Source organism: Neofelis nebulosa, chromosome 6 (genome assembly GCF_028018385.1).
Source record: "Neofelis nebulosa isolate mNeoNeb1 chromosome 6, mNeoNeb1.pri, whole genome shotgun sequence".
In the NCBI taxonomy this organism is placed as follows: domain Eukaryota; kingdom Metazoa; phylum Chordata; class Mammalia; order Carnivora; family Felidae; genus Neofelis; species Neofelis nebulosa.
The window spans coordinates 77,651,594-77,676,233 of record NC_080787.1 but is presented as its reverse complement, the minus strand read 5'-3'; the positions used below and the strand labels follow the sequence as shown (position 1 = coordinate 77,676,233).

Sequence of the window (24,640 nt, the reverse complement as noted above, 5' to 3'; positions counted from 1 at the left end):
CCTCTCCCATTAAAACATATTTATTTTACTATGTATTATTTCACCCTTTTCATCATTACTATAATTTTCTCATTTTGAATCATAAGACATTTCATGTGATATGAGAAGACAATTCCCTTTGTGGAGAAAGGTCTCTTGCTCATTGTTGTATCCCCAGTGCCTAGAACAATATCTGGCAAATGATAGGTATCCCATAATATTTGTTGAATAAATGAGCGAATTAAAGACAGTGTCTTCTTTTAAAGTAGTGCTAGTTTCTGGCATCTCCTTGTTATTTTGATGTTGCTGTTTGGGCAAGGAATATGCAAACAAATAGACAAACATGAGCTTGGCTGGACAACTGAAAACTGATTAGTTCTCCGAGACTCAATTCAGCCCATGCTATTTCTCAGGCATCTGAAGTCTGGTTGTAGTTTGCTCAGAAATGTGTGTACTCATTGTGTGCAGAGGGATTTTTATATCAACTGGCATCTTCTCTTTTTGTTTAATGACTAGAAACCAAACCATGTTAAAGACTGGAAGAAATTAGCAACTGTTTAACATCTGAAGACAAAAGAGTTTCTATCTGGGGGAAATGAAAGAATTAGTCCTGGGGTCGCTCTTTCTCCTTTACCTTCCCTGTTCATTGCTAGAGGTGTCATGGTTAGTTAACAAGAGGAATTTATCAAGGTAGATCTGATACATTACATGATCTCCACCATGTATAACTCAGCACCATGGGAGTATGATTCACGAGTTTTTCATTTAGCTTTGGAGAATGTTCCATTTGTCATTTGCAGTATTTTCATGGGTTTCCTCCAGAAGTTTATTCTGCAGATGGACAATAAGACGTGTGACAGACTTGAAGAGAATGCTGCCAGCAAGAATTACCCAAACTATATCCTCTGGGGACTGACCATAAGCTCATGTCTGCAAGGAATAGAATTCTGGAGTGACTGGCCCACTAAGAGTCCCATAAACCACGCGAGAAGATGGGGGAAAGTGACAGTTGGTGGGAAAATACTTCCATTCTGCTGAGATTAAGTCTGACCTGATAGATCCTTTCAGTCTGCATGTGAATAAAAGCTGGTTCTGTTTTGCTGCAGGCCTTAAAAAGGTAAGGGACAAGAGAGTTAAAAGTAATCGTAAAAAGCCAGTTCCCAAGCACAGTAATTATGCAGTTCTAAGAATTATGACTCAATTATCATTCCCCTTGCTATACAAAGACAAAACCTTCAAGATTCGACTAATTTGGATGCCTGTAGGAAATTATGGTTTCTGAGTTACTATAGAAAGCAGCAGCTGAAATTTTGCTTGCTAAAAAACTGGTGTGAGGTAGGGTTGCTCCCAGTGGTGTTCTCTCAGTTAAAATGTGTCTGCATTTTCTGTTACTCATGTCTGATGTTTGGTTAACAAGTTGACTCTAACCAACAATGGGCCCAGCCTTATTACAATGGGTCTATCCTTAAGGTACTTTTTTTCCTGCAGCATAACCCAGAATCTTCATTTTTAAGTTTTATTATTTTTGTTTTATAAAAATAATAACTGCAGAATAACACAAATTTATTAAGGCATACAATTCCTAAGCGCAGTGTTCAGTACACTTTACACATGTACTGCATTTCAAATATCCTAGAAATTTCCCTCATGCCCCTCCTAGTCATTACCTCTGCAAAGATAACCACTACCACTATTCTGACTTCCTTCATAAAAGATTCCTTTTGCTTATTCCTGAATCTGCATTTTAATAAGAACCCCAAGGGATTCTTATGTACCTTAGAGTTTGAGAAACACCGACTTGAGGTTTTGAACATAAAGTGAAATAGAAATCTCTGATCCAGGCCCTTTAAATAAAACAAAACATAAAATCCATGTGTTTAGATTGATCTATAGTGTGGTGATCACAAATCAATATCTTCAATTTCATCACGAAAGCTCCTCAAGGAAGTAAAATACAGCTTTGTGCCTGTACTAATATTGATGCCAAATATCAGAGAGGTTCACCTGAAGCCAGGCACCTGCAAATTCCTATTATCATAAACAGACCATGATGCTCCCTGGTCTCGGAGTACACTTCATTTGCATAGGCAGGAAATTCAGATTCAGGTCATGTTTTTCCCCTGTCAGCTGTGGTTTATTTTCCTTACCCATTCTAAATCTGTCATTTTCAGTCTCAGGTGTAAACTTTATGGTTTACTGTACTGTAATTTTAATATTGAATGCAATCTTACCAAGTTGTAGGAGGTGGCACACTTTCAGTGAATCCAAATAAAGCTATAAATATTAAGATAGGAACCCTCCACATCCACTCTTTATGGTTTACAAAATCTTATTTTGGGTTGAAAAAGAAAATAATATTTTGCTTTTCTTTGGTCATCTTTCCCTATCCCTTTAGTAATATCTTATAATACTATATGATTCTTTTGACTTTCTGGGCCAGCTTCTGATGGCCTGCTTGCCCGATAGTCTATTCATCTCTTCTCGGCTAGCAGTGACTACTCAAATGCATTTAAATCTAGAGCTTGGGAGAGCATCACTTTGAATCAATATTTTCTAAGGAAATAGGCATTTGAACAAGGCTACATTAAATTTCTTTCATCTCTCATGTGGGTTGCAATAGGTCCAGCCACTCCCCAGAACATCTGAGGTGTGATGATGTTTGATAATGTTTGTCAATGTCTACAGGTGATTATCCAAATATTTTCATTGCTTGTAGTCCCCATTACCATTCTCTACAAAGGAGGTACAACTTCCATGGATAGCAGTGGCTAGAATTAAGAAGATTCACCGAATCCTATCAAAGTTTACTCTCACTCTAACTGACTCCAACAGTCTTTATGATTCATGCAAATGCAATAAGTCAGATCATGGAATCTGTGCTGTCATAATGACAAAGAGTAAAAATTTTGCACCCAAAATTTACATTTTATTCTTACCAAGTAAATCCTGTAAAGCAAAACCATGACTTATGAAGAGAGGAAATGAATAATGTTAATACCTATATTATATATTCACATGGGGTACCTGTATATCTATTTATGTATTTCTAGTTACTTTTGAACAGCATTATTCACATTATGATGCATGAAGTGAACTTGTTTTGCTGTTAATTACACCAGCTTTTTGTTCAGTAGCACTAGGCTAAATGAAGCAAGTTAGTATCAAAACACTTCTTTAAAAAGGAAAAGTGACTTATATTTTCTTATGTAAAAATAGTACAGATGTATTATAAATTATAGACTGCAGAAAAGTAGAAAGAAGTGTGGGGGGGGGGAGGGGCAGGAAGTATTTGTTTTCACCATGCCAACAACCATTGCCGTTGTGATATATTTCCTTGTAAGCTTTTCCTGCCTGTAATTTTGGCTCTGTTGTGATCACTTAGTAGTCTATTTATTTCATTTCCTATTATCGTGATATTCCACATTACTGAAACACAATTATAAACACAATTGTTATAACACAATTATAAACACAATTGTTTATAAACACAATTTTTAACAGTTAAATGCTTTACTTTGTGAATATAATATAGTTATTTATCATTTGTCTAATGTCGAGCAATTAGCCTGTTTCAAATTTTTCACCACTTAAAGTAGGTGGAGCGGGAAGAAAAAAAAAGAGGGGCACCCAGGTGGCTCAGTCGGTTAAGCATCTGACTTCAGCTCGGGTCATGATCTCATGGTCCATGGGTTCGAGCCCCACCTCAGGCTCTGTGCTGACAGCTCAGAGTCTGGAGCCTGCTTTGGATTCTGTGTCTCACTCACTCTCTGCCTCTCCCCTGCTCATGCTCTGTCTCTCTCTGTCTCAAAAATAAATAAAACATTTTTAAAAATTTTAAAAAGAATGAATAAACATTAAAAAACTTTTTTTAAAAAAAAAAGGAAAAAAGGGAAAGAAGGAAGGAAGGAAAGAAAAGAAAAAGAAAAGGGGGAAAAAAGCAGGCTGAAAGTCAATGAAGGGGAAAGGCATGCAGGAAGGCAAGGCAACACTTATCTTTATTTTTTAAGTTTATTTATTTTGAGAGAGAGCACAAAGGGGGTAGGAGGAGAGAGAGAGAGAGAGAGAGAGAGAGAGGGAGAATTCCAAGCAGGCTCTGCACAGTCATAGCCCAGAGCCCAATGCAGGGCTTGAACTCATGAACCAAACCATGAGATCATGAACTGACCCAAAAAGCAAGAGATGGACACTCAACTGAATGAGCCACCCAGGAGCCCCAGAAGGAAGGACTTTTATAAAGGAACCTGAATCTGCACCGTTTCCCCAGTCCAAAAGATAGTCCTTTACACTAGGTAGTTCTTCACCTCCTTCTTTTGATTCATGACTAGAGACTTAACTTATGCATACAACAGGTTCCAAATCTCAAAACCCTAAGCTTACGGAAACAGAAATAGATTTAAAATTAGCTCTCTTGTCCTTTTGCCAGGCCATATGAGCTTTAGCACACAGCATCTCATTTGACTCTCCAGTTAATTTTTGTGAAATAAATATTATTACCCCAAGTTTACAAATGAAAAAACAAACTCAGAGGCATTGAGTGTCTTCTCCCATGTCAGCTAGTAAGTTGTAAGGCCAGTGTTCACGTCCAGGTTTTGTGACTCCAATTTTACTTTGGTTCAAGTTTTCTATGGCTTCTTGATTTCTATTCACTTATTTGATTTCTCATGCCGGCAGTGCCCTGGCACTCTTGGATTTTGCCTGGACTTTGCTTCTTTGGTCTGGGCTTCTTGCCTAGTTCCTTCAACTCACTACTGCCCACGTCTCAATCTGTCAATCTGCCAACTTTGTTTAACTGAATTGTGTTCATTTAAGAAAACTTCCTTTGGTGTATTTTAGACAATGAGGAGACTTTATTAGAATATGTAGTAGATATATTTCTCCTTAAATGTAACCACTGCTTCCTCGTTCACTTAAAGGTCTGATATATTCCTCTGCCAATAGTCTCTTGTGTGCCTATATCACCATGCTCGGTACAGGAAAGCAGGTGTTCTTCCTGTAAATTCCCCATATTGATCCAGTTGCTATCCCATTGTGGAAGACACTACTAATTGTTTGTCAACCTCATGTCATGTTCCTGGAAACATAGAGTCCCTTTCCCATATGACTGAGTTCTGGCCATTAGAATGTGAGTGAAAGTCCTATGTGCCATTTCCAGGCCTGGAAAAGTCTTGCATGTGTATTCAATTCTTCACACTCATTTTCCCCCCACTGGCTTGAAGCAGACCTTTGAAGCCACATGTTGAAGATGGTAGAGCTACAGAAAAAAAGAACCTGGGTTCCTGCATCATCGCCTGAAAGAGAACCAGCCACCAACAAGGAAAACCCCTTTAGGACTTTACAAGAACAAGAACTTTTTTCTTGCTTGTCCCATCATACAGTTTGGGGTTTATATGGTTCACCAGTTAGCCTACTCTAACAAGTACAGCCATGAACATCTTTGTAATTGCTAATTAAGGAGAACCTCTTTAGTGTTGTGGTTTGACTAGATAGCAGAATTAAAGACATTCATTTTTTTTCTTTTTTTTTTAATTATATTAATTCAAATTCAAGTTCGTTAACATACAGTGTAGTATTGATTTCAGGAGTAGAATTTATAATTCACCACTTACATATAACACCCAGTGATCATCCCAACAGGTGCTCTCAATGCCCATCACCACTTTAGCCCATCCCTCCCACCTTCCCTCCAGCAACCCTCAGTTTGCTCTCTGTATTCAAGAGTCTCTTATGGTTTGCCTCCCTCTCTGTTTTTATCTTATTTTTCCTTCCCTTCCCCTGTGTTCATATGTTTTGTTTCTTAAATTCCACATGTACTGATATCATATATGTCTTTCTCTGCCAGACTTTTTTGCTTAGCATAATACCCTCCAGTTCACCATCCATGTTGTTGCAAATGGCAAGATTTCATTTTTAAATGGTAATTTTCAAAAGGAGTTTGTGTATGTGAGTGTGCATGTTTGTGTGTGTATATCAACTACATTTGAGGAGATAGAACTCTTACAGTTCCTTCAAGCTTTTAATCTATAAAACAAATCTCTGTATCAATATTTTGCTTTTTCAAATGGCATTTGGTCACATTCCATTAACAGAATCTACTCCCAGGGTTGGAAGGGAACAGATCCTTGTGAGAGTAAAGTTCATAACCCAGTACGCAGATGCAGCCCTAGGACAATGCCAACAATCTGCAGAGAAACACATGTGGTCACCTTTTAGGTAGGACTGCTAAGGCAGAATGGACCTGCTCCCTCTGTCCATTGTAACTGCCAGCCACAGAGTGTCATGAGCCTGACAGGTCATTCTTCAGGCTGTTGGAGATGTGATAAAGGATTATTTAAGAGGCTTGATAACTTATAAGGGTGTGAGAAGCATCAGAGGAAATTACATCAGTGTTTAAATCCAGCAGATTAGAGGATTCAAGGGTCCATTAACAGAAATCAGTCAGAAGGAGGAAGAACTTGTTTTGAGAAGAAGACTGTGTTCTACTTTGGTGGTGTTGATCCTGAGGCCAGCCAGCAGCCACTCCTGTTTCAGTTAGTAAATATCCTCTTTTCTCTCAGTAGGCCTGTCTGTTCTGTTAGATAACCTAATTCCCTTATCTCTGCCTTTGACGTGTGTTTTAGCACACTACCGAGTGATATCACATGGATTTCTAAGTATTAACATGTTTTGGAGATATCTTTCCAGAAACTGAAATTAAAAAAAAAAAAGAAAAGAAAAAGCAAAGAGAAAGAAACCAAGTATAATTTATCCATATTTTATTTCATTCCGTCCTGTTTCTTAAAGGTAGGGAAAAAAACTAAGGAAGGGAAGAAAGAGAAGGAAGGGAAACAAAGGAAAGAAGAGAATGAAGGAAGGAAGGAAAGATGGAAGGAAGAAAGGATGAGCGTAAGAGAGAAAGAGAAAAAGAAGAAAGAAAGAAAGCAAGAAAGAGAAAGAGATAGGAAAGAGAGAAGGAAGAAAAGGAAGAGAAAAAAGAAAAGAAAAGAAAAAATAAAAGAAAGGAAAAGAAAAGAAAAAAGGAGGGAGGAAGGAAGAGGGAGAGAGGGAAGCAGGAAGGAAAAGAAAGAAGGGAAGAAAAGAGAGAGTAGAGAAAGGCCAATATCCTTGATGAACATAGATGCAAAAAACCTCAACAAAATACTAGCAAACCACATTCGACAATGCATTAAAAGAAGCATACACCATGATCAAGTGGCATTTTTAGATTTATTTATCTCACCAGTTGGTCTGCCCTCCTGAGAACAACCATGAACATTTTTGCATAGCAACATCACTGAGTGAAAACACCTCACAAGTCAAAGTTAACTACCAAAAGATATTCACCAAAGTAATCCCACCATCACTTTAGCTGAGTTGTGGGAACAAATCCTCATGGTTCTGGATAAATGAAAAATTCATTTAAAATGTAATTTTAGTTTCTAAGTTACAGCCCAACTCCGAGCTTCGTATTTCTAGCGGCCTGTACCTTTGATCCTCTTCAGTCACCCTGTTCCCAGGGTCACATCCTGAACAACCATCACCTGAAACAACTGAAATATCCCGCTGATAACAGCCCTCCTCATTCCAGAAATCTCACTCCATTGCTTCTGATACATGTGATCTTTAAGCTCACTGACGTTTCTGATGCTCTGGCCACCTCTACTTTCTCACAGGCCATCATCTACTCCCCCACCCCAGTCCGACACCTCCCTGTCTGAATTCCTTCTGATCCAGCCTAGACTTCATGGCACATTGTTTCAAAAACTTTCTCATCAGAATTACTTCCCTCTGTGCCAGCTCTGCTAATTGAAGACCCTTCTCAGACCTATCACGTGCTCTCTGCTCCTGTGCCCAGACTCCTGGAGACACAAAGAATATCATGCTGCCTGTCACCTCAGCTGACCTCCCCAGGCCACTGAGTCATGCTTTGGTTAGCCCTCTTTCCTATTCCCTTCAGTGGCTGTCCCTAATGTCCATCACTCTCTCCAGGCAGCATATCCCATCCCCAACCCCTTCTCCTTCAGCAGGTAATTCTTCACAGTTTACAGGGGGAAAAAAAGAAAAAAAAATGTGTCGATCAGGAAAGATCTTTCTCACCCTCCTTTCTCCATAGAAATATGCTTAGCCATAACTGTGCCATCTTTTTCTCATGTCCTAAAGGAAGAAAACTTCTCCCTAAGCCTCTCTCCTCCATCTGTTCCTCTGTTCCTTAGATCCTATTTGCTCTGTGTTACTTAAGGTCTTTATACTACCAATGATCTCATGTCTTTCCTGCATCACCAACTTCCTCTCAACTGGATCCCTCCCTCAGCACCATATAAATATGTTCACCTTTCTCACATTTAAAGAAGAGCCTACCTTTGACCTATCCTTACTTCTTCCTTCTCAAGTACTCTGCCTGTAAAAGTTGTTTGTACTTTCTGTCTCCACATCCCTTTTAGCATCCCTCAACCTTTTGCAGCTTGCTACTACTTCAACCACACCTTGAGATTATTCTAGGGAGGATCATTTCAATGGCTTCCAAGTTTCTAAACTTAAAGTCTCGGGTTTTGTTCTCTTACTTGGCCTCCCTGCAGTATTTGATGCTCCTGGTCTATCTCACCTTTTCAAGTATTTTCTCCTGGCTCTAGAATAACATTCTCCCTTGTTCCTCCTTTTTACCTTTCTCACCAGTCTTTTTCAGTCTGCTTCCTGGACTCTTCTTCCTATACGTATCCAAAAAATATTTAAAAACGTATTACCGGCATCCCAGTGAACTTCTGGCCTGAGCTCAATCTATCAAGGCTCCGATGTGGCAATATTTTGCAGGTTGTGGCTGCCAGCACAGGCCTGTGGGCTTTAACAGTCTACACACACCATGATCATGAAGTTTGGTGGCAACGTCAGTTTACACCAAGTCATATATGGTGCTATCAGTTTCCCTGAGGAGGAGGAAGGGGCCCTCACTCCCGCACCAGAGAGCAATTAAATTTGGGAAAGTGTACACTTTCACATATCTCAGGAAATAAGCATTCCCTAGCCGTGTGAATGGCCTGGTTTTCTTTCATCATAAAGCATTGTGCACTTGTCCATGAAGCTGGTAAACATTTTGATCAGTAAGCAAGATGCCTATAAAATTGGTGACTGGTTGCTCTTAGAAGCTAGAATACCTCCTGTGCTTCCACAGACTCCTCCCTACCACCTAGATGACACACACAACCAACAAGCACCAGAGCTCCTGAGAGACCATAATGACCAAAGCTGACATCTGTTCCTTGGCCATTACTCTCTGGCAAGTGACCATCAAGGAGATGCCTCACTCAGGAGACCTGTACACTGTGATGGCCTATAATCTTCATCCATCTCTCTCAGCAGCCTCTCTTCACTGATTCTGTCTCTGGGAAAAGGCTTGGGAAGATCATCTAATGCTACTGGATGGCCAGTGCTTTCCAGCAGACAAGTGCGGCACTTATGGTTGACTTTAATTCTTCAAAAACTAAATTTGGGGGTTCCTGGCTGGTTCAGTCGGTAGAGTGTGTAACTCTTGATCTCAGGTTTGCGAGTTCAAGCTCCATGCTGAGTGTGAAACCTACTTAAAAAAATTGTTTTAAATTAAAAGCTGAATTTGGCTGACTCTAAACTGTATCAAGATAAGCTTTTGACTTTGTTTCTATTTATTTTTAAAGAAGTGAATATGTAGAAAGAAACATTTATAGGAGAGATTTTTAGAAAATAAGGTACTAAGATGTAAAGAAACATTTCCGAATTCTTGGAAACTTTATCATTTGTGATTCTACTTCCTCAAGGGAAAATTGTTTTTAAGTGGCCTTTAATTGAATTAGAAAACGAAGCCTATACCATATATATAACTTGTATGTAATTCCTATGATATGATTTATAAAGTATCTCAAGGCTTTGATTTCATCAGATAATGAGGGTGGAAGACAGACTGAGTGGGCTCACAACGTGGCATTGGAACTTGGCTGTGTGTGAGCTTGAACAAGTCACTGAATTTCACAGAGAACCTCTGTGCCCAGGTGCACGATCGCTCTCACAGCTACCCTGTGAGGACATGTCAAGTGCTCAGGACAGCACCTGGCCCATAGCAGTCACTCAGTATACAACAGGTATACTGTCTTTGTTATAGCTTTGTTATTATGCTGGCTTCTCTTGGAGCAAAAAGAAATAAAAATCTAATAATAACCAAAAAAAAAAAAAATGAATGCATCATCTTGAACCTAAAGTAAAAATTGTCTTAAAAAAATCTCAAAAAAATATCTCTGAACCACAAATTTCTATTCACCTTATATATTTATGTATGTTATGCCCCTAACACACACCCCTTAGAGTGGCCTAAATGGTTTGAAAACCCTATTATTCAAAAAGCATAAAAATGTCAGGGATCCAAAACCTATCTAGATTAAATAAATGCATTCAGGGCCCTCCAAAATTCCACATTCTCACAAAAAGGGATGAGAAAAGAGAGTAAAACCATATCTCAAATGTAGTACTGTCATTAGTCTCTCCTTATTTGTGTTCTTTATTTTTTCAATTTTTGGTGTGAAGACAAAGGTCTTATTCCTTCTAGTCTAATTCAAGAACTTTAATGGCAACAAATACACTGATTGTGCACCTATTGTGTGCCTGGCACCATTCAGGGCACTTGGAGCAGTCTCTGCTTTCATGGAGCTTGAAGTCGAATGTGGTTCTTAAAAAAAGGGCTCCAGTGCTATTTTAGCAGGTGTCGGTATTGTCTATGCTCATCTTTTAACATCGTATATTAAATTAAAATTGGCATTTTAAAGTCTAACTTATAGTAACATAAATATTAAATGCTGGAGTCAGGAATAAAATTATATCTCTTTGTGTATATTTTGATATGTATGTTTTAATTGATCAAGTGCCTACTCTGTGCTAGAAAATGTGAAATTTTAGTTTTCTTTTATGTAAAATTAGAAAGAATGCTATTATCATTATAGATCTTATTGAGCAGTTTCGGTAAGTGGCTTTTTTGGCTTTGCTGAAATTTAAATGCATTACATCCAAATTTTGGGCCAGTAGAGCAGAAAAAAAGTCCTAAACAGTTTATTCAAGGTAAAACATATCCACATGGAGTTTTTCCAAGAAGAAATCATATTTCATAATATGCATAATTGTGTTTCTTTCCGGAGCTTGAATAAACTAAATATTGACAAATTCGTCTCTAAGAAACCCATTACAAATACAATTAATAAAAGTCCCCTACTTCCCACACGTCTATCATACTATTACATGTGACACCTGATTAATATGTCATTAATAATTGCAACTATGTAATGTCCCAATCATCCAAGTGGGTACCCACTTCATTAAATTAACAATTATTTGTGTAATCCTCATAATGGTCTGGTAGGAAAAGCTGTGTACTCTTTTATTCTACACAATGGCAAAAAAGGAGGTATTTTATTTCATTTATTACTTTTTTTGTTTCAAGTTTTTATTTAAATTTCATTTAGTTAGCATATAGTGTAATATTGACTTCAGGAATAGAATTTAATGATTCATCACTTACATATGACACCCAGTGCTCATCACAACCCAGGCATCATCAAAAATGAGGTATTAAACGTGGTGTATAATATAATAATAGCTAATATTAGTTGCTTACTTAACAAAGTACTTATATAAATCTATTTAATCTTAATAAGTCTCAATGATCGGATACTATTATCCCCATTGTAAAGTTGAGGAAATTGAGACACAGAGGACAAAGAAACTCACCCACAGTGACACAGACACAGTAGAAGAAATGGAGTGGAGGCTTGACTCTGTGTAGTCTGGTTCAAGGACCTGTTCTTGTCCCCCATGCCACATTCTCATATACCAGTCTCCTTCCCAAAACAATTTGCTGCTGTCTCTTTTTACTTGCTAAAACATAAAAGTTTTCTTCCATTTTTTTTAATCCTAAGAAAAATGTTCAAAAGTATGACCTGCTTCTCTGTCTCATCTCAAGTAATAATGGTTCTGGTATTCTGGACATTGATTTAGATGCTTCTTTTTATCTCTAGGTTCTTTGAAAGCACCTATCATTATAATGCCTATGCACTCAGACAAATATATGAGACATGCTTTAAAAAAGAGAGAGAAATTTCCCCATGGTCTCTATTACATTTTAATAGTATGAAGAATAATGCAGTGGACAGATAATGGAGTAAAGCAAGGAATTGTGGGAGGAAGCTTCTTTAGTGTTTTTTGACTGAATCACCATATAAAAACTCAGACCTTGGCTACCCAGGCTTAGATTTCTGAATCTTGGACCAAAAAGAGAAGTAATGGTAACACCGTCCTGCAATAGTTTAAACCCCATGATATACATGTAATCCACGCACTGCCAGAGATTTACAGTGGAGGACAAGGCTAAATGTTAAAGCGTTTTAATTAGGTTTTCTTGTACTTCCAATAAGAACTGTCTTCGGATAAGATACACAGTGAGTCTGCCTTACAGTGAATTCTACAGTATAGTACAATCAGAGCACTGCGTGAGAAAGAATCTAAGTTGTTTGCATATCAGATATGACTGCATAAATTATTAGTGAAACAAAAATGCGACGTCTAAAGATACTAGAAACACATCAGGATAAAATCTAACTCTATGTTCTCATGTTTTCATATTCTTCTGGGCATGAGTGCCTTTTTTTCCTCATTTATTTACTTGTAAATAATGTGATTAATTTAATGATTTTAATTTTACTGGGTCTGTTTTCTCCAAGTTGGGAGTGTAACGGAGGCATATTCAGAGCCATGTTCAGGCTCTGCCCTTATGGGAGATATCTCAGATGGTAGTAATGGCCATTTGTCACTCTCACCTGTCACTATTTGTCAGGCCTCGAGTCAGCAGGCAGAGAGGTAAGGCCCTGTCTTACAAAACCCTTCTGAAATTGTTCATGCTAGTGGCAATGTGCCAAAGAGTTGCTGATGCCCTGGGGAAAGGCAGGGAACTTCCTGCTTAGAAACAGCTCTGTGGATCGCCCCAAAAGCGATTCTTGCTGTGGCTGCCAAGGGCGCAGACAGAAAACAAGGAAATCTGTTTAAATTCAGTATTGGTTCCAAATGTGACTTTTGGTGATATAATTTTGAAAGAAGAAAATTAATTATGATGGATGTTCAGTAACTTAGAAGACAAGAATTACAAAAGACAGATAATAATTTACATTACCAAAAAGACCTTTAACATTCAGAATTTAAAGTACTTTTCTTTCCTGAAAGCAGTATAGTTCCTATTGCCCAAAGAGATTTGTGGCTTAGTGGTTCCAGACTTTTTGATTTTATTTATGCTAAGTGAAATACACAGTACCTGATGCTTTAAAAAAAAACAAAACATAACAACACTTATTTTTGAATATGGTAATATTTATACAGAAATTTCTCACCCTATATTGCTTCAAAATATATATATAAGAAAAATTTACGAATTCATGGTGTGCTTACAATGAGACTTCATAAAAGGTGGATCTTTCACTTCTAAACCCATTTTCACTTACAAGGTACCTTGATCATAATTAGAATATTTTATTGTTATTTAATTTTTATTTTCTTACAGCAACTGCATTAAGCCTTTTTGAGTAACATTACATGATAATATCACATTATATTAATCTTCAAAGTGACTGCAAACAATCAGTGGTGATGGAGGTTAGTTTGTTGTATGCTGATTTCTTTTTGTTGTTGATGTTCGATTAAAAGCAACATACAGTAAAAGAAAGTTAGTAAGATAGATTTCCTGAATAAAGGATTCACCTTAGACATTGTTTTGTTGAACATCTGTGTCTTCTGTCTCTTTCTATATTGAGCCACCAGTCCTCACAGTACTGAGTTTACAAAAAGTAATTATTTATAATGTCTGTAATGTTACACTTTACTTATCATTACATCATACTTTTCAATATTATAACCACTGTACTATGGTATATTTCTCTCTATCCTTCCTTAGTCTTATTTTTACCTGAGCTTTTTAGTTACTAAAAATTTAAAACCAGTGTCTTTATTTTATTTTATTTTTTTTATTTTAGAGAGAGAGTGACAGAGCAAATGCAAGCAGGGGAGAGGGGCAAAGAGAGAGAGGAGAGAGAGAGAGAGAGAGAGAGAGAGAGAGAGAGAGAGAGAGAGAGAGAGAATCTTAAGCAGGCTCCACACTCAACATTGAGCCTGACACAGGGAGCCCACAACCCATGGAGCCCACAACCTTGGGAAATCAAGAGTTGGCCCACTCAACCCACTGAGCTACCCAGGCACCCCACAAGTATCTTTATTTCTGAAATCAAATCAATGCAGTCATAATTATCCACTATTTATATACTGTTATTTTTGAAATCTATAGCCATATTCAATGCCAAAAAAATAGTATTTTAAAAGCCACACAGCTCATGGCTGTATCTCAGTGTCTGATTTGATAGCCTTTGGTGTTCTTCCATAGTTTATGTGAAAACCTAGACAGCAAGTGATATTGGTATAAATAAAACCAAGACTCCTGAGTCAGAGAACCTGAGCTCTAATCCTGAGTTTGTCACCTCATAGCATTGCAACATTTAGAAAAATCTGTTTTTATATCCATAAAACTGGAGTAAGATATCCTGGCTCCTTGAGTTGTCTATGAGCTATGATTTATTAAGTGACCAACACCATGCATGACCTTAAATAGGTAGTCAATGCATGTTCATTTACTTTCCTTCTTTTGAGTCCCAGTTTCCTCATCTGTAAATCAGCAGTCATAACACCTTTATAGTTCAGTGGTGTACTCCAGCTGGCTTTACCAGCTCATGAGAGCTGCTTGCTAAATTTTTAGGACGTTTTCAAGCCAGTTTTTAAGCACAGCCAATAATAAAAATTAAATTCTATAAACAACTATATAAACTAAAATTCTATATACAACTAAGTAAATTATATTAAAACACTAAGGCAGTATATATTCAAAGCTTATCACTTTGTAAGTATTTTACTATTATCTATGTTCTTGAAGTTATTTAGGTATACTGTATCTACATGGTGAAAATTTTATATAAAGAACACCACATTCAGTGAGGTCATCATATTGGAAGCTTGAGATTGGCCATAGTGGGAGTATTTACACCATAGAAATTGTCAAACTCTTTACATCTGAGGGGTTTTTTTTCCCCCTAAGAGAGCTGATTGCTAACATTTATCAGCATCATAGATACCTAACTGGTTTTGAAATGGAAAAACATTCCATACATGTAGATAATTGTAGGAGTCCTTTCTAAGTTTAAAGTTCTAATATTCCTATCATGTTGAAAACATTGTGTAACACGATGAACAAATGCTGTTAGTGATCATAGAAACATCAACAGTTAACAGTAGGTTGACTATAAAGCTTGGAAGGAAGTAGTCCTGAAGATTGGGTATGAAAGATGATTGGATCCTTGGATTCAAAGAGATATTAAACATATGATCATAATCATTTGGTAGGCACATATCTCAGGAAGTAAACCTTGCAAATATCCCTGAGTATCATTTAGTCTTTCATTCTAACTATAATCTTTAATTCAGTGGCTCCACTTTTAAAATAGACATAATACTTGCATGTCCATTTTTTACAATGTTATGATGTACATTTATAAGATGCTTTGTTGATAAGAAGGTCAGTGAAAATTTTAAGTAACTTTTTCTGAAGCCATGGGTGTTTGCCCCTGAAAATATATTTTAATTATTTGAGACCATGATATCCACCAAAAAGAGGGGGGTGGTAGGTTTTACTCAAAACGTCCCATAAAAGAAAAAACAGAAACTTTTAAATATATGCTAGTGGTGAGATATTTCTGTATATATTCAATTATTATTTGAAATAATATTTTTTCTTGCTAGTATTGTAAAAAAAAAGCTCTTAAATCCCATAAAACTCTACTTTAAAGCAGCTATTTGCAACTCTTTTTCATTTTCAGTAACTAGTTGAGTCTGCTGAAAAAGCAATCTCAATATGCCACCTTTGAAAAAATAAAAAATGATAAATTGTAATGTTTGGGAAAATACTATAACTTAGCCATTTTGAAAATAAAATCTGGAAAATATAAAGAATTAAGAACAAGTTAATATTTGAATAATAATTCCAGCAATGATTTTATTTTTCTTATACTAAAATTCATTTTACTTATTCAAGAGACTAGGTTCTATTACAATTACTTTATTATAAAGAAAGTTATTCTCATCTGATCCTGTAATTTTATTCTATCTGGTTATGTAAAATAATATTTTATTGGTAAATTTTATTCCAAAATTTATTTTTTGTTTTTGAATTATAAAATTATTTTCCTATCTACATTTTTCTTATATTAATTCATAGTGTTCTTTTTTGATTGAAGTATAGTTGACATACAGTATTATATTAGTTTCAGGTATACAACCTAGTGATTCAGCATTTATATGTATTATGAAGCAATCACCTAGAGAACTCTAGCTACCATCTGTCACCATACAAAGTTGTTACATACTACTAACTGTTTTCTCTATGCTGTACATTGTATCCCCATGTCTTATTTTTTTAATAACTATAAGTTTGTACCTTTTAATTCTCTTCACCTACTTTCCCCACTCCCCCACCGTCATCCTCTCTGGCAACCACCAGATTGTTCTCTGTATTTATGAGTCTGTTTCTGTTTTGGTTTTAGATTCCACATATAAGTGAAGTCATACCATATTTGTCTTTTTCTGTCTGACTTATTTCACTCAGCATATGTTATCACAAATGGCAAGATTTAATTCTTTATATAGCTGAGTAATATTCCATTGTATACATTTACCACATCTTTTTTATCCATTCATCTGTCGAAAACGTAGGCGGTAAGCTCTCAGACATCAGGCTGAGCGATATGTTTTGGATAGGTCTCCTCAGGCAAGGACAACAATAGCAAAAATAAACAAATGGGACTATATCAAACCAAAAAGCTTATGAGCAGTGAAGGAAACCACTAACAAAATGAAAAGGCAATCTACTGAATGAGAGATTTTACAAATGATAAAACTGATCATGGGTTAATATCCAAAATATACTTTTAAAAACCCACACAACTCAATATCAAAAAACCTAACAACCCAATTTAAAAATGAGCAGAATATCTGAAAAGAAATTCCTCCAAAGAGGACACACAGGTGGCCAAATAGGCATATGAAAAGATGTTCAACATCACGAATCATCAGGGAAATGCAAACCAAAACCACAAGGTATCATGTCACATTTGTCAGAAGGACTATAATCAAAAAGACAAGAAATAACAGGTGTTGTCAAGGATATGGAGAAAAGGGAACACTTGGTGGTGGGAAAGCAAAATGGTGCAGCAAATATGGAAAACAGGAGGGAAATTCCTCAAAAATTAAAAATGGAAATACCATGTATCCAGTAATTCCATTTCTGGGTATTTTCTGCAAAGAAAATGAAAACACTGATTTGAAAAGACACATACACTCCTACATTCATTGCAGCATTACTCACAATAGCCAAGATATGGAAGCAACATAGTGTTCTTTTTAACATTGCAATTATGAGACTGAGTTTGGTCTCTATTGCTTACCAATCATGAATAAATTAATATAATTATTCTGATTACTTTCTTGCACTCATAAAAACTAGAAATAACAGGATCTAAGAAGAAGTCCTAAACATGTTTTCACCAAACAAAAGCTGATTTCTACAGATGTTCCTATTGAAGATGATATAGGACCTCTCACACTCAAGTATATATAATAGGGTAAACTACTATACCATATCACACAAGAGTTCAAAATGCCATCGAGAGAGCAGTCCTCATTAAGATCATTTTAACCTTTCACTGCATCATAGAACTTAAAAATAAATGAACATCCACAACACTAGAAACTGAAATTGGTTGTATTACCTACATGAGACTGTGTAAAGAATCTATCCAAATTGTAAGGCATGTTGTAGGTAGATTAAGGAAAATTCAGGCAGATCTCAACTCTCACATGAAATGAAGAGCATTTAGAAAATGGTACAGGATATTTAGAATGCCTCAACTCTACCCCATTTGTTACTGGCTGCAAAAAATGAGGGTCCTCACCCGTTAGAAAACGAGGCAGACAATGCCACATGCTCCTTCCACTGCACATGTGCATGCATCATATTCCAATGAGGATAGGAGTTGATGGAGACACTACCCTTTGTCCTTGGAAGACAATTCTGTGGCACATTTTACATGTTTCTCCAAAGGTCCTCAGTGGAATAAAGTCTAGCTGTCCACAGTTGTAATAAGCTCAAAAACAACCTTTATTGACTTTCTCTTCTTTCTCTGCCTCACATTCTTTCACTCTAGCTTCCGGATCATGCTGCAAATTAAGTACCTGCACCTGAGTCCTTATCACAGGCTCTGTTTTCAGTGAAACCCAAACTGAGACAAATTCCCTACTTCCCTTTCTTTCACTTCTTGATACTTTTATTCACCCTTTGAGACTTAGCTCGAATATTACCTTCTCAGAAAAGTCTTACCTGACTTCTCCACTCTGCTTTAGATGTCTCTTTTATTATAATATTATCACTTCTGATTAACTGGAGACTTTCTCCCACCATCAGATTGCAGCCCCCCTAAGAATAAATTAGGACACTTTCCTATTGCCTTTGCACCCCAGTGCCTGGTACATGCTAAGCTCTCAATGTATGTGTGTTAAATGGGTGACAAATAAATTTTAAAAAGAATAAAAGGAGATAAAAGAGGAAGATGAAGAAATAAAGATAGATTTCTCTTGCTAATATAAAATAGATTAATATTTTGTGCCTGATCCTTTCAAAATGCAGTTCCCAATAACCAAACTATATTTCCTATTTTTGGTTTACAAACTCACTTCATAAAAATAAAAAGCTTCCATATCTTAATTCCTGAATGAAATGTAAGGGACTTGGTAAAGTGAAGGTGTCTGATATTTTTTTCGACAATATCAGGAAAACAGACCTATCTTCTTAGCTAACTCCTAAAAGAAATCATTTGGTAATTCTCCTTGGTAGATAATTCTCAGGAATAAAGAAAGTTACAAGCTTACACTTGGCAAGTTATTCATATGTATAACAGGAGTGGTATCAAACCCTGGAATTGTGGATCAAATCCTAGGCCAACAGTGAATGAACCCTGTGCTGTGCCAGGTGGGACATATACAGACAAACAGGATACGAAGCAAGAGTAAAAGATGAAGGGTTTCACCAATGGGATGCAGAGCTGAAGCTGCCATGACTAATAACTGGTGATGTGGTGAGACAGATGAAAATCACTAGTTAAATGGAACTTTCAAAAAGGTTTATCCCTTTACTTTGGGGCAAAGGAAGAGAAGATGGGAATCCAGTCTTGCCTGAAATAGTCAAGGTAACTAGGGATGCAAATATGACAGCTGATTTTTTATATGACATGGAAACTCTTAAATTAGGAAAAAAGAAGGCATGCAGTGTAAGTGTAAACCTTCTAAATCAATACATTATAAACTGTAGTTTGTGACCAATTCATAAGACATGAAATTTTTCTCAGTATCTTTTAAAAAGATAGAATGGAATAGATTCAAGTAGAAAACATCAGGGGAGTTAAAACAGGATGACACAATTGAGTTTTCTTCCATCTTCCTCTCAAGAACACTAATTTTGACCATCACCCACAGATAAGATTACCATTGCAGAGGTCCAGAAATCCAGCAGAGAAGTTCTAGCATGCTGTTGAAGCCAAAAAAAAAAAAAAAAAAAGCCAAGCTTGGATGTACTGAAGAAGGTAAGAGGAACACCTTCACTTTGTAACCCTAACATTCTGCAAGTCTCACCCCCACACATCCTACTCTATGGCCAGCTGCCTGTACATGCTTCAAAGGGGGCAAGTGCAAGCCACTGCAGATGTGCACATGGCAAGCTTTGCAGGTGAGCACATGCAGAAAACAAGCCTGACACTGTAGGATTGGGAGAAAGTACAACCTGACAATTTGGCACCACCCGAAGGAAAGCAGATAGAGATTTTTCAACAACCAACCTGGCTTTGCAGGACCAAGAGAAGGCATACAATCTTAAGAACTTAAGAAGGAAAAAAACTATGGAGTAGGCATAATCGTAGAAAATGTCTAAGAAAATCTCAGAATCTCTAGCAAGAGTGACAGAAAGTGTTTCTCTTCTGAAGCCAGTCAGTAACACTGGAGGACAGGACTTCTTCAAATGTGAAGGCAGCAACTCAAGAAGTCAAGGAACATGAAAAATCAATGAAGCATGACACCATCAAAGGAACACAGTAACTTTCCAGTAACTGAACCCAAAGAAATGAAGATCTGCATTTTACCCAATAAAGAATTCGAAATAATTGTTTTAAGGAAGTTTGGCAAACTAAAAGAAAATACAAAAAGACAATCCAGTGGAATCAGAAAAACAGTACATGATCAAAGTGAAAGGTTTAACAGAGAGAGAGAGAAATCATAAAAAAAGAACCCAAGCAGAAATTCTAGAGCTGAAGAATACAATGAATGAAACAAACAAAAATTGCAATGGTGGGCTTTAATAGCAGAATTGATCAAACAGAAGAATATCTATGGACTCAACGATAGCACACTTGAAGTTATCTGGTAGGAGAACAAATTTAAAAAATGAATAGACTGAATTATGGAATATCATTTTAAAAAATGAACCAAAACAAAACAGAAACCAAAGGAATTTATGCATTGCAGGAGTCCCAGAAGGAGAAGAAAGGCATAAAGGGTCAAAAACCTTATTCGAAGACATAATGGCTGAGAACTTCCCAAATCTGGGAAGAGATTTGTACATCCAAGTTCATGAAAAGCATAGGTTCTGAACAGGTTCAATCCAAAAAGATCTTCTCCCAGATATATTATAATAAAACTCTAAAATTAAAGAGAATTTTTAAAGCAGCAAGAAAAAAATATTACATACAAAAGAACCCCCATAAGGCTGTGAGTGGATTTATTAGCAGAAACTCTGCAGGCCAGAGAGTGGGTCAATAAGTTCAAAGTACTGAAAGAAAACAAATGCCAGCCAAGAATACTTTACTCACAGCAAAACTGTCCTTTATAAATGGAAAGATAGACTTTCCCAGATAAGCAAAAGCTGAGAAAGTTCACTACTGTTAGACCTGCCTTAGAAGATGCTAAAAGTTTTTTAAGCTGAAATAAAAGGCTGCTAAATAGTAACATGAAAATATATTAAAATATAAGACACACTGATAAAGGTAAGTATATAGTCAAATTCAGAATACTGTAATACTGTAATGTGTTGTATGAATCACTTAAATAATATGAAGATTAAACAACAAAAGTATTAAAAATAACTAGAGTTTCAATCATTTTTAATGGACTCACTGTATAAACAGATGTAAATTATGATATCAAAAGTATTAAATGTGGGCAAGGAGTAACAGGACAGTTTTTGTACAAAAAGTTAAACTGTTATCACCTTAAAAGAGACTCATAACTACAAGGTAATTTATGTAAATTTCATGGTAAACACAAAGAAAACATCACTAGTAGACACCCAAAGGATAAAGAGAAGGGAATCAAAGTAAACCACTAAGAAAAATCATTAATTCACAAAGGAAAGCAGTAAGAGAGGAAGAACTACAAAACAGCTGGAAAACAATTAATAAGATGGCATTAGTCTTTACCTATAAATAATTACTTTAAATGTAAGTGGATTAAATTCTCTAATTACAAGACATAAAGTGACTGAATGGATAAAAGAAAAAGAAGGCCCAACTATATGCTGCCTACAAGAGACTTCAGCTTTAAGGACACAGGTAGGCTGAAAGTGAAGGGATGGAAAAAGGTATTCCATGCATATGGAAACCAACAGAGAACAGGAATAGCAACACTTATACCAGACAAAACAGATTTTAAGTAAAAAATTGTAACCAGAGACATAGAAGGTTATTATATAATAATAAAGGGGTCAATTCAGCAAGAAGATATGATAATTATAAATATATATGTATATCCAACATCTGAACACATAAATATATTAAGCAAAATACTAACACATCTGAAGGGAGAAATAGATAATAATACAATAATGGTAGAAGACTAGTACACCACTTTCAGTAATGCATAGACCATCCAGATAGAAAATCAATACAGAAATATTGGACTTGTACTATGCTTTAGACTGCACGGACCTAACAGACATATACAGAACATACCATCCAACAGCACCTGAATACACATTCTTTTCAAGTACACACAGAATATTCTTCAGGATATATCTTAGGTCACAAAACAAGTCTTAACAAATTTAAGAAATTTTAAATAATATCAAGTATCTTTGCAAACAACGATAGGACATTGATATCAGTAATGGGAGAAAACCTGAAAAAAATTATGAACATGTAGAATTGAACAACATAGTTCTGAACAACCAATGGATCAAAGGAGAAATCAAAAGGGAAGGCACATATATATGTTGAAACAAATGAAAACCGAAATACAACACACCAAAATTTATGGGATGCAGTAAAACAGTTCTGAGGGTAATTGATAGTGATAAATACCAACAATAAGAAAAATGTGATCTCAAATGAACAATCTAACTTTAAACTTCAAGGAAATACAAAAAGAATAAACTAAGCCTAAAGTTAACAAAAGTAAAAAATAACAAAGATCAAAGCAGAAATAAATGAAATACAGACAAGAAAAACAATTAAAAAGGTAAGTGAAGCTAAGAGTTGTTTTTGAAAACACAAAATTGACAGACCTTGGGGCACCTGGGTGGCTCAGTCGGTCAAGTGTCAGACTTCAGCACAGGTGATGATCTCACCGTTCATGGGTTCGAGTCCCGCACTGGGCTTTGTGCTGACAGCTCAGAGCCTGAAGCTGCTTTAGGTTCTATGTATTCCTGTCTCTCTCTCAAAAATAAAATAAAACATTAAAGAAATTTTTAAAAAATTGACAGACCTTTAGCTAGACTAAAAAAAAAAGACTCAAATACATAAAATTCTAAATGAAAGAGGAGACATTAAAATCAATACTACAGAAATAGAAAAGACCATAAGATATAATAACACAACAACAAATTAGATACCCTAGAAGAAAAAGTTAAATTCCTAGAAACATACAACCTACCAGGACCAAATCATGAAAAGACAAAAAATCTGAACAGATCAATAACAAGTAAGGAGATTAAATTGGTAATCAGGAATCTCCTAACAAAGAAAAACCCAGGGCTTAATGACTTCACTGGTGAACTCTACCGAACATTTCAAAAATTAACACCAATACTTCTCAAACTTTTCCAAAAAAGAAAAATGGATAGGAGAGAATATTTCTAAATTCATTTTACAAGGCCAGTGTTAGTTTGATACCAAAGCCAGACACAGACACTATAAGGAAAGAAAATTACAGGCCAATATTCCTCATGAATCTTCAACAAAATACTAGCCAATAGAATTTAACAGCACCTTAAAAGGATCATACACCATGATCAAGTGGATTTACCCTTGGGATGCAAGGATGGTTCAACATATGCAAGTCAATACATGTGATATAACACATTAACAGAATGAAGAATATTCATATGAGCATCTCAATAAATGAAGAAAAAGCATTTGATAAAGTACAATACGTTTACAATGAAAACTCTCAGTGAATTAGGCATAGAAGGAACTAACTTAATAAAATAAAACTCACAACTAACATCACACTCAATGGTGAAAACAAGATAATATCACCCATGCTCACCACTTCTATTCAACATATTACTGAAAGTCCTAGCAACAGCAGTTAAGAAACAAAGTTCATGAAGTAAAAACAAAAACAAACAACTAGGACTACATCAACTAAAGGCTTCTGCACAGCAAGGGAAACAATAAAAAAAAATGTAAAGACAACCTATCTAATGGAAAAAAAAATTCTGCAAAGCATATATCTGATAGGGGTTAATATCCAAACACACACATAAGGAACTCCTACAACTCAATAGCAAAAAGTTTGATTAAAAAATGGGCTATGGACCTGAATACACATTTTTGCAAAAAAGACATATTAATGTCCAATAAGCATATAAAAAGATGCTCAGCATCAGTAATCAACAGAGAAATGTAAGTCAAAAGCACAATGAAACATACTTGTTAGGATGGCTTTTATCAAAAGGACAAGAAATAACAAATGTTGGCAAGGACATGGAGAAAAAGGAACACTTGTACACTGTTGGTGGGAAAGTAAATTGGTACGACCATTATGGAAAACTATATGGAGGTTCCTCCAAAAATTAAAAATAGAACTACCATATAATCTAGCAATGTCATTTCTAAATATATATCCAAAGCAAACAAAATAAATAACTCAATGAGATATCTTCACTGGCACGTTCATTGCAGCATCATACACAATACCCAAGATATGGGAAAAAACTAAAAGTCCACCGATGGATGGCTGGATTAATATTGCTCAGCCATGAGAAAGAAGGAAATCCTATCATTTGCAACAACATAAAGGAACCTAAAAAACTTTATATTATGCTAACTGAAATAAGTCAGAGAAAGACCAATACTGCATGATATCACTTAATATGTGAAATTTTTTTAAAAAGTCAAACTCATAGAAACACAGTAGAATGGTGGTTGCCAGGGGATGGAGGTTGGGAAAATGGGGAGATCCTGGTCACAGGGTACAAGTCTTTTGTTATAAGATGAATAAGTTCTGGGGCTCCAATAGATAGCATGGTGACTATTATTAATAATACTGTATT

General features: G+C 36.0%; 1 pseudogene; it reads left to right on the top strand.

The window, feature by feature from the left end:
• Positions 1 to 699: 699 nt before the first annotated feature.
• The window catches only part of LOC131515436 (proto-oncogene serine/threonine-protein kinase mos-like), a 55,689-nt pseudogene continuing 31,748 nt past the window's right edge, over positions 700 to 24,640 (top strand).